Here is a 12438-nt window from a genome sequence, read left to right as displayed (position 1 = left end):
CTTCCTTCCTTCCTTCCTTCCTTCCTTCCTTCCTTCCTTCCTTCCTTCCTTCCTTCCTTCCTTCCTTCCTTCCTTCTCTCCCTTCTTCCCCCTCTTCTTTGGTCAAGATTTGAACCCAAGACTTCCTGACTCCAGTCTGGCTCTCTATCCACCTAGCTACCCCACCATAATAGAGTGCCAACATTTTTCTCTTTCCAGTTTCTCTCCTCTTTAACTATTCTTCAGTCCAGAGACAAAAATAATCTTCAGAAGGGAGAAGTTTAACCATGTCACTTCTTGGCTTACAAACTTCATTGATTCCTTTCTGTCTACAGGATAAAATAAAAAACACTATGTCTGATATTCAAGGTTTTCCACAATCTGATTCCTGTCTACCTATCCAGTTTTATTTTTGAATGAATTAATGAGTAAATGTATTAATTAATTAAAAGGCATTTACCTTTGTGCTAAGTGCTAAGGATACAAAGTAAATACAGCCCCAGCTCTTTAGGAGTTCATATTCTAATAGGGAGAGACAACACATAGAGAAGGTTTCAGCTGCAAGTCAGATGGCAAGATATCAGGATCTTTAGAGTAAAAAAATGTAAATAGTAATTTCTCTTCTTTAATGTCACTTCCCACTAAGATAATCATATCAGCCCCTGATATTGAAGTACTTGACAGTACCAAGGACTAGAACTTTCTTTCCTGGATCTTCACCAGCTATGACTTTATCTCTTATAGAAATAGTTACTGTGCTGCAACTCCATTGTAGTTCCTTACTAAGATAACTTCTGTGGAGGCTGAGCTGGAAGCAGGATTACTAGTCTGAAGGCTACTCTCACTCCCAGGGATCTTGGATTTACCTGAATATTTGGGGGTGGGGGTAATAGGTTTTTAAAGACTACAATCTATCTCTTGGTTTTGGGCATTCTCTGGTTGTCCTCCATACCTCTCTGTAGGCTTCCTTAAGTCCCAGTTAAAAACCTGACCTCCTACAAGAAGCCTTTCCCAACTCCTCTTAATTCCAGTGCTTTCCCTTTGTTAATTGTCTCCTATTTATCTTGTGTGTAAGCTTGATCTGTATATTTTTTGTTTTCATGTTACCTCCTCCATTAGACTGTAAGTTCTTGATGGCAGGGACTGTCTTTTTGCCTCTTTTTATATCCCCAGGACTTAGCACAGTGCCTGTATCTTTATTTTCACTAACTTCTAAGTGAAATTGAATACTTCCTGTGATTATTTTAAAATTTTCATCTGAAAAGAGATTCATAGACTAATTAGACTGCCAAAGTGGTCCATGATATGAAAATGGTTAAGAACCCCTGATGTAAACATTGCAACTCTTCAAAGGAATGTCAGCTCCTTAATGACAATGACTTTGTACACAGTTGTTTTGTCTCTGTTTTTTTTTTTAAACCAGACTTGTGATTTCATCAGTATAGGGAGCCTGTAGTCACTAACTTTCCCTACCAATGCAGATGGGCACCTTCTCTGCAACTTTATAGTCTTAAAATCTTAATCTCTATTTGCCTCAGTTTCCTCAACTATAAAATGGGGCTAATAATAGCACCTACTTTGCAGAATTATTGAGGATCAGATGAGATAGTTGTAAAAAGCACTTAACACAAAGTAGTCTGGCACAAAGTAGGTACTCTATGAATTATTATTCCCTCCTTTCCCTCCTCCCTCTCTCCTATTTAAAGAGTTGCCTATAGTAGAGGTGTCAAACATGTGGCTCATAGACCACACTCCCAAGTGTAGCCCAAACCAGATTAAAATGTAATTCTAGTCTTTTAACATGCTTTTAACATGTTGATATATTAATTTTTAAAATATACATCTCTTTATATATATAAATATATATGTATTTGTGTATGTTTTCTAAGCCAATATTTTACTTCTAGAGGTCCTTATATGTGGCTCAGTGACCCTCATTTCCTCATTTGAGTCTGACATCACTGGCTGAGAGGTCAAGTGAATTGTCCCTAGGGTCACAAGGCCAGCATGTACCTGAGGCAAGATTTGAACCCAGGTCTTCTTGGTTCTGAGGCCAGCTCTCTAGATGCTTCATCATTCTGTGTCTCAAAAGGGTTTTCTTTACTCCATTTAAATATCCATCAAATATCTAAAAATATTTTTAGAGAAAAATTTTGAATGAGGAAGCAATTTGGGACTTTACCAATTACACAATTTCTAAAAGTTTCTGTTTTATTCTTCTGTTGAGACAAGTTCCTCATGGCACACTGTGGCCATGGTCAGGGTGTCAGTGCCAGCTTATTGAATAGGCCAATGAGAGCTTTCTTTAGGTTACTGGATAGGAGAGTGGCATTTCTACAAGCTTCTCTCACGCTTTGGCATGCAGACGTCTCTCACACAAATACTAACTTTGTGTCTCAAGTTTCCCTAGCTCAACTCAGCTCGGCTGACCTCTTTTTCTTGCTAGGAAAATAGACTTCCTACATCATATAAAATCAGTGCAGGTCCTGGAAAGCCTCTTTGTCTATGGAACAATGTTGTAAAGAAAAGGCTTTAATGGTCAGACACCAGAGTTGATATCACTTTGATTTTCCTAAAGCATAAATCTGATTGTGATGATTCCTTCCTCAATAAATTCCAGTGACTCCCTAATATCTCTAGTAGCAAATGCAAACTCCTTGGTTTGACATTTAGAGCCTTTCTGTTACAACTCAGTTCTAACTTACATTCTAATCTTATAACTCAGTACTCCCCCTTTACTGGCCTTTTATGGATCATCACATGCAACATTCTATCTCTATTCTTACCCAGAGGCACATTCTCCTCTCACCTTCTGCCTCTTAGAATTCCAAATTTCATCCAAAATTCAGTTTCACAGTCAATCCCGACATGAAGTCATTTCTCATCTCCCAATTGCTAGTGCTTTCCTTTCTTCAAATAACCTAGTACTTATTTTGTATTTTTCTGTGTATACAGGCTATCTCCTTTTATAAATATAAGCTTCCCAAGGGCAGTGACTGCTTAATTTTGGTCTCTTGTCTCATCAGTGTCTAGCACATAATAGGTGCTTAAAATTTTTTTAATTAATTAAATTAAATTAATTAAAATTTTTTTTTTAATGATTGAGTGAGTACTTGTAATGACTATACCTGAGAGATTAGCAGATACAGATATCCAGATGCCAAAAGAGTGCCCAGGCCATTTGTGTCAGGTGGGAATCTTTGACTCTAACACTATATAACTGATAAATTCCTGTACATTTGCTCTTGGGTCTACAGTAACCCTGGGAGAGTTCTTTGGCCTATTGTGATGATTAAAAACTCCAAGAGACTGGGTACTAGATAAGAAAATCAGTTTATGGATCTGGTTAGCAATAACCATTAAATTAGTTGGTTAGTGATTTCTCTCAGTGATCAAAGACAAAAAACATTTAGCATCTTGAGTCATTAAATACAATTTTGCAAGCACATTATTCAGCCCTCCCCCAGATATTTCTAATTGGTGAATACTTAATGAAGAGGAGGACTAATTTTTATAATCTGTCCCCAATTTTTTCATGGTGGTAGGGGGAGGCATGCCTGGTCATAAGATTCTAATAATGTCGGTGATCTAGGTGGGAAGACTAAGCTGGGTCTGGTTAAGTTTTTACTTCCATAGCTCATTTCAGTGGGGTACCCAAGGACACTATCTGCGACCCACAGATCTACTTGGTTTATACCAGTTATTGCTTACTAGGCAAGATGAAGCCCATAATCTTCCATTTCAAGCACTCCAATTTATAAGTTTGGGATGGGGAATGTGAAAGCATTTCTTAAATTTGTTAGGAATGAAGGACTGAAGAGATTTCAAAGCGAGACCAAGCCTCATTTAAAACTTAGAAATAAAAAATGATACAATATTAGAAATAAATCTTCTTACTGTGGTACCACATCTCTGCCATCATGATGTTCTACTAGACAGTTCATAACCTTCTATATAATCCTCTAGGGTCTTGGTGGCCAAAGACATGATATAATATCAGCTTCTAATGCAAGTTTAGGAAGCATGTTGTGACCAGGTCAAGGATTCTCTGGGAAACCCAATGCTTGCTACCTCCCCTGCCAATCCCATGTGTTCCTAGGGAGCAGTAATGTTGGACTTCATGACCAGTCTGCCCCTCTCTACAACCTTAAATCATATGATTTCCATACGATCTCTGACAATTTGACCAAGGTAACATATCACCCATTATAATCCATGTTACTTATCAGTTCCTTGGAGATTTTCTGAATCCATAGTGTCCCACTCCCACCTTGCCTTCAGCTTGAACCCTTAGTTGATTTCATACTTTTGAATTGCACTATTTCTTGTCTTTCAGGTAGAAATTTACCTGACTGTTATCCATCACCCAAAGGCTGAGAACGTACCAATTTGGTACAGAGGAAAAAGCCCTGGCTAGAGAGTCAGATCTCCTGGGTTCAAATCCCATCTCTGATGCTTTCTTTCTGTATGACCTTCTTGGGACTTTGTTTCCTCATCTGTAAAATGGAATGGAGAAGGGAGTTTGGAGTATGGTAGATGGTCTTTAAGGTTCCTTTAGTACTAAAATTTGGATGTATGACACTTCTGTATCAAGAAAAACATTTTCTGGTATAACAAGTTGTTTTACTCATCCACCCAAAACACTTCTTTCCAAGCCCATTTTTGAGTTCCACCTCCTAGTTTCCTCCCAGATGAGCATCCCATGCCTGTCCACTGCCTTATAGATTCCAAAGACATTTAAAAAGGAAGTGACAGTATGAAGAATTCTCCAGCTGAAGGGATTCAGAAAATCTCCAAAGAACTGATGAGTAACATGGATGTGGGGTGGTATGTTACTTTGGTCAAGTTATCAGAGATCATATGGATTTCCTGGAGTGAACCAGAGAATCAATGCCAGCTGGTGAATATCTGGGCTAAAAACTTGCATGCATCTTATATAGAACTTTCAGTGTTATAAAGACAAACAGGGTGTAAAGTATATTAAGCACTGGACCTGGTGCTAGTGAGATTTTAATTCAAATCCTGTCTCAAATACTTACTATGTATTTCCCACTTAACCTATGCAAGTCACAATCTCATTCTGCTTCAGTTTCTTCAACTGTCAAATGGGGATAATAATCCATGCACCTTGCAGGGCTGTTATCAAAGGACTTAAAAGTAAAGTATTTTGTGATTTTCATAGCAATATGTTAATGTTAACTATCTTTATCATCATCATCATCAATGTTACAGATTCATAATTTTTCAATTCAAATGCTCAGATGTGATTCTCACATCAAACCCAGGTCTTGTTTCTCTCTAGATAGCTCTAGAACCTTATTATGAATTTAGGGTTTGATTCTACTTCCATCTCTAACAAAACCACATATTGCTTCTGGCTATTTCTAGCTTGCTGACTTGCATTTTGCAACCCCTAAAGCATCCTCTAAACATCTCAAAACTCACAAGGTCACAGAAGCTCCATTCCCTTCACCTGCAACAGAAAAGAATAAACACAGAGGTCAAGGTCCAAGGCCAATTCCTTGGAATAGCTGCAGAGGGAAGTATACATGGACTCTCCCTGTTTAATAACATGGTCTCTCACCAGCTACATCAATGCTAGTTGTTATGACTTAACCTCTCTGGGCTGTAGTTTCTCCATCTATAAAATGGGCATAATAATATCTATCTCACATGTGGGACATGGGTCTTAAATGAGACAATGGATGTGAAATGCTTTTGCCAGCTTTAAGGGATTCAATATTATTATTAACTTTGCAATTATGGGGTTTATCTTTTGGAGGTCTCCAGTAACTGCTATCCCCATTTATTTCAATTTATTCCCTGACCATGTCCAAGAAGGATGCACTCTGGAAATCCCTGGAGAAATATTAACAAAATGGGTTTATTTAACCCTCTTCCTGCCTTCCTGAGAATGATTCCACTTTGTAGATGTTAAAGGGGAGAAAGAGGGTGAAATCTAAGGTTCTTCCAGGCTCTCCCCACCTTTACAGCACTTGGGAAATTATTTCCCTTTGTCTCTTATCTCGACTCATTTGGTCCACTGGGAACCAGTTTCTTTAGTCAGTCCTGGATCTTCTGGGAGCTGGAACTTTATTACAAAGGAGGAGAGGGTGGGGGAGGAAAGGAATGGATGGATAGAGAAGAACAGATGGAAATGATTTTTCAGATCTCTTTGGAGACAGTTGGGGTCTATGTGCCATTTGGAATCTATAGTTCTCTCCTGGCTTCTGAGTGCCAGATAGCTTTAGGTTTTCGGGTCATGCTAGATTAGGCTTTAGTTGGATAACTTGATGACATTCTGATCTACTCCTAGGACCCCAACTAGTGCATGACCTTCCAGCCTCTGTGTCAAAACTGTCTCAGAACACGGAGAAATACTAATTAGATGAAGAAGAATTAGAGCAACTGAACAATTCCTTCACTGACAATATACTCAGAGAAGCATAATTGAAGACAATCAAACAAAAGAAAGGGCAATCTGTTCCTAGAGTCCTACAGAGTGGCATTTGTAACTGCAAAAACCAAACCACACTTCAGAGCCAACAGATAGAGAGACTGCATAGTAGAAAGAGAGAAGGGGAAAGAGAGTGGAATATGCTATTTCAGAGCACCTACTATGTCACATGCACTGTGCTCAGAACTTTTTAGGAATATTTCATTTGATCCTCACAGCAACTCTGCAGAGTTATGTGCATTTTACAGTTAAGGAAACTGAGGGCAATGGAGGTTAAACGACTTTCCCAGGGTCATACAACTAGTAAGTTAATGTATATTCAGGACTTCTTGACTCCACAGCCAACATTGCACCACCAGCTGCCTCTAAAAGAGCAGTGGATAAGGCACTAGACTTGGAGACATGAAGATTTAGATTCAAATCCTGCTACAGACACTTAATACCTGTGTAACCCTGGATAAGGTGCTTATCTTCAATAGATCTCCATTTCTTCTTCTGTAAATGAGATGTTTAGATTCAGCAGCTTCTAATATCTCTTTCAGCTCTCAGGCTATGAGCTTAAAGGCCCAGCAAGAGGGGAATGGCAAATAAATTGGAGAATGTTAATGTAATCAAGTTCTACAGCTCAGTTAAGACCAGAGTATGAGGAATACAGAAAAATATGGAAAGATCTTTATGAAATAATGTAAAGCTTTAAATAAAAAGCAGAAGTAGAAGAGAGAAGGAACTACTTACAACCACACGAGAGAGAAAGTGTGTGGGAATGGATGGGTGAACAAAGAATTCTAATGGAAGCAATTTAAAAGTTCTGACATTTACAAGTCAAAATCTACTTATTTAAATGTAAATAGAAAAGGAAAATGAAATATTGTGAACTCTATTACTATAATTGGACATTTTGCCTCAATATGCTGAGAGGTGCTATGCATATTTTGTCTCAGATTCTTAAGTGGAGAATTTAATGTGAAAAAGTGGAAAAATATTTAAATATGTCCTTGGGCCTTTCTTGTCATGAGAAGGTCTCTGACACAAGAGTTATAGGCAGAGATAGGCTGAGTAAATATTTAACAACCAAAGAATGATCTTCACGTAACCCTGGGACATGGGTGCTATTATCCCCATTTTACAGTTGAGGAAACTGAGTCAGAGTGTGGCATTGGCTTTGAATTGAAGTATTCCTGACTCCATGTTCAGTGTTCTATCTATGCTCATATACTACTTACCTGCCTTATTATGCCCTATTTTACCAGAGCCAGGTAATCATTGCTACATCAATTCCTCAAGGTTCAAGAATACCCTCAAGAGTTTGTGGAATGTCTCTTCTTTATTGCTACCATTGGTTTAAGCCTTGACCACCTGTGCTTGTCCCACTGTTAGGCCCAAGTGATTGGTACCCTAGTTCTATTTAGCTGTGTCATCTAGACTGGTTTTTCAAAAGGGATATTTACTTCAAAGATACAGTAAAAACAAACTATTCCTTCCCCAACATTCAGGGAAGATACTCTCTCCTATAACATCTCAGTCTCTGGAGAGAATTATATGTCAAGTACATAACAATTAGCTGTTTTGCCTCCATAATCTATCCCTGAGAAGAAATGACAAAAGAAGAAAAGAAGAAACGACTTAATATCAGACCAATAAATACAAATCTAGTCCTTTTTCTAAACTTTTTACTATGGTTGTTGACTGTGGTCCTGGCTGCTAAGTGGGTACGTGCATGATATTGGACATGGATTCCTTTAATTGGACATTATTCAAAGACCTAGTATGATTTTCTTTTTTTTTCTTATTTAGATTTTTTTCCATATAAAATTTAGAATTGGATGTTTAAAAATTTTCATCCAATAGATATTTGGCCTTTTTGTGACAATTTTTTTTGATGAATTTGATTGGCAGTGATTCATATGACTCCTGCCTCAGCCATATATCCCTCTGTGATTTAAATGTTTCTTTCTATCCTCCTCAGGGGGGAATGTGTTTTTATTTCATATGGAGAGTTTAGGTTGTCTTAGGAAAAGAGATTTACTACCTCCTGGAATCCAAATGGAGATGCCCATGGAGATCACATGGAGAATGCATGCTGATCCAGGAGCCTAAGAGAGCAACCAGATGTGCAAAATGTTGAACTTGGGGGGGGGGGTTTAAATTCATTTATCTTGTTAAAATTCATTTGTTTTGTTAAATTCATCTGTTTTGTTTAAATGCATTTGTTTTATGTATATATATATATATATGTTTTGTTGTGAAAGAAGGGGACTGCCCCCTGAATATTTTTGTAAAAGAAGCGTCATTTGATTTCCTTATATTGTAAAAATTTATTACCATTCTCCCCTTGTATTGATGTATATACCCTTTATTTTATTGTAATTGTTTATTTATGTTGGTTATGATCCACTGGGGATACTGGTCTCCCAAAGGATGACAGGGGTTAATGTGTCATTTGGAATTATTGTAAGCCCTGGAAGACTATGTCTCCCAAGGATCCCTGCTATAACTTCCCCTGACACTTCCCACTTCCTTTGTGGGAGGTGTCAGAGAAAGTATAAAAGAGAGTTTGGTGCCTTTTCCAAGCTCTCTCTACCCTGGAGGGTCTGCTCTCAAGCCTGGAGGCTCTTGGATCCTGAGCACTCTCTCTTGGCGCCTTTTTCCCTTTCTATATACCTCCTAGTTTTTCCTTGACCTTCCCCTTTCTAATTTAAATAAAACCTAGCTATTCTAAACCCTAAAGTTGCTCTCTGATCTTTTATTTGAGCCCCGAGAGGGCTCTTGTCAATTTCCCTCTGCTGAGGCTGGAGACTGCTACCTTCCTTTCCCTTCCTCTACCTTCCTCTTTCCTTTCTCCTATTCCTCCAGCCCTCCTACCTTCATCCTTCACCCCCTCACAAGGCTCATATTTTAGCTCAATTCATACATAGAATTGGGCCCACCATGTTCCCGTCCAAAGTTGGTCCATCTCCTGAGTGTACCCTTGTCTCAGCTGCCACTGAACTAGGGTCCAGAAGGTCACTCCTTGCTCCCAGGGGGAATAAATTCTAAATTGTCTACAAAACCTTGCCTGAAACTTCAAGAGAGCAAAGTATCCTCTGGCTTCTGGAACCACAGGAAACTAAGCCACCCTCTAAACATTTCAAAACTCACAAGATCACAGAAGCTCACCTGAAACAAAAAGGAAGAAGGAAGGAAGGAAGGAAGGAAGCAAGGAAGAAAGAGCAAAAATTTTGATTGGGAAATTTTAGAAAAAAATAGAATGAATCCTTTTTCTAGTGCAGAGAGGACTCGGAATCCAGATAGAGAGGCTTACATATATTGGGGTTAGAGTCTAGTCAGGAGTGTATACAGTCCATGCAGATTTAGGGAGCATTCTAGTGCCCAGAGACTAAAAGAGTTGACACAGGGAACCAAGGAAGAAAGCCTCTGTTCAGAAAGAGATCCAAAGGTATTCTTAAACAAATGCTGAGTGTAAAAATAGGTGCCATATGGTAACTTTTTTGATCACCATCCAGTTCCAGATCACAGATCTAGGGCAAGAAGAGTGGTCATGAGTATGAGTCCTAGTTGTGTACCTAGCAAGAAACAAGTAGTGGAAATAAACTATCTATCTTTGATCCCAAGAATATGATGACTCAGTTCTAGTCTCTAGCACAGTGTGAGAGCCTGCAATGGAATTACCAGAACCAGAGACCAAAGAAGAGCCATCAGTTCTGTTGCTCTGAATCTCCAGAGCCCCTCAGCAGGTTCATAGTGGCTGAATCCAGCAGCAGTTTACTGAAACTCCCAAAGAAGGACAAGTGGACAGACCTAAACCTAGGTCAGGAATGGATTAGAGCAATGATCAGAGGGAAGAAGTCTCTTTGATTAGTTTAGGGAATAAAAATATTCTTGGATTCACATTTGATTAGTTGAAGAGGAGACGGACTCGGAAGGGTCAAACACATTGAATGCTTATGGGAAAATGATTCCATAAGGATGTATGTACAAAATCAATTGGGGGATGGCTGAGAAAGTTATAGCATATGATTGTAATGGAATATTATGGTGCTTTAAGAAATAATGAGCACGAGGAGCTCAGAAGAACCTTGAAAAACTTATATGCAATGAAGTAGTAAAATAAGCAGAACTGGGAAAATATTGTAAACAGTGACAGGAATATTGTATATAAACAACTGTGAATAACTTAAATATTCTCAGCAATACAATGATCCAAAACAATCTCAAAGGGCTCACAATAAAAAAAAATACCATCTGCTTCCAGAGAAAGAACTGTTAGAGTCTCAATCTAAACCAAAGCAAACTTTTTTTACTTTCTTAATTTTTTTTTTAGTTTCCTTCCACAAAAGGATTAATATGAAAAAAGTCTTACATGATTATACATGTAAAGTTGATATGAGTTTGTTTGCCATTTCAATGTTAAGGGTGGGGGGAAGAGAATTCAAGACTCAATAATCTTTGAAAAATGTTGGAAAGGGGACAGCTTGATAGCTCAGTGGATTGAGAGCCAGACCTAGAGACAGGAGGCCCTGGATTCAAATCTGGCCTCAGACACTTCCTAGCTGTGTGACCCTGGGCAAGTCACTTAACTACCATTGTCTAGTCCTCACTGCTCTTCTGCCTTGGAACCGCTACATAGTATTGATTCTAAGATGGAAGGTTACAGTTTAAAAAAAATGTTGAAAACAGTTTCTTTATGTAATTGGGAAAAAATAAATAAAAACAAGTAAACAAGCAAAACCAAACATGCCTAACAATATAGCTCTTTAAGGTTTGCAAATAATTTGACAACTATTATCTTGTTTTATTCTTATAACAACCCTGGGAGAGATGCTATTATTATCAGCTTGGAGGAGTATGTGTGATGCTTCTATTCCTACACCCTTAAGCTTATTTGGTCTTTAGGTAACTAATGGCAGAAGTCCTAGGGAGCCAAAATCTAAAACTGTTCTGCAAATCTAGTCAGTCTTGAGTAGAGGAGTCTCATGCTACAAAAGGAAAAAAAAAATGATTTACTACCATATAGATGCACAGAATTCCTTCCCCCAGGGCTCTTCACATTCTATCTCTGAATATTCATAAATGGCTTCCTAGTCTTTAAATTCCCAGATGGAGCTTAGTTAGATCAGCCTGGAGTTTGAAGGCTGGGAGGAAAGGGAGATCCACAGAATATTAGTACTAGCAAGTTATCTAGCCTAATAGCCTTATTTTATAGACAAAAATATCTGAGATACCAAGAGGTGAGATATTTCCTTAAGGTGTCATAGATGATAGAGTGAGAGTCATGAGTAGGTATGTTGATCTAGGAGACTTCCTTAATTTAGACTACATAGACAGATGCACTTCTCTACTTAGGGGATTTCCTTACTTTAGAGCATGTAGAATGAATGATGCACTTTTCCACCTCACTGCATTTGAGTGTGCAGGACAAATTGCTCTGATACTATAAGTAGGGGAGCACCTTCTCTCACCTGAAGCTCCTGAGAAGCTATGAGCCCCCAGGACAGCTGTTCTCCTATCCCTGATGTGTCTGTTCTTCCTAGCTCTTAAGTGAGAGTAAAGGAGACAGCAGTGACCTAGGGAGCTTTGAAAGGTAGAAAGAGCAAGTTGCCAGAGGTCAAGGAATAGGAACCCATATGAGAACTTGCCACTTGCCCTAAGTTTTACTGAGTACAGCAGTGTATACATGAGATAGCTGAGACATAATTTTCTGCAAATAAGGGAGAAATTTTGTCTATTAGCTATGCTACAGATGGATTTGGTTGAGAAAATACTTTATTGGAACCTCTTTAATTTTGAGCTCTTTCTCCCCAGAGATAGAAGTGGTATAGAGAAGAGTGTGTCTTTTGGTTCAAAAAGGTATGCTTGTTACTTCTTTTCTTGCTATATCTTTTCAGTAAATAATCTTTTATACATTTTTTTAAATTGAACTATGCAATATAAAGCCATTGTTTCAATACTTCTAATGATTGTACACCTCATTCATCACCAGTATAGGTAAAACAGTACTTGAT

This window comes from Gracilinanus agilis, chromosome 4 (genome assembly GCF_016433145.1).
Source record: "Gracilinanus agilis isolate LMUSP501 chromosome 4, AgileGrace, whole genome shotgun sequence".
NCBI classification, from domain to species: domain Eukaryota; kingdom Metazoa; phylum Chordata; class Mammalia; order Didelphimorphia; family Didelphidae; genus Gracilinanus; species Gracilinanus agilis.
Note: the sequence above shows the minus strand (reverse complement) of the source record.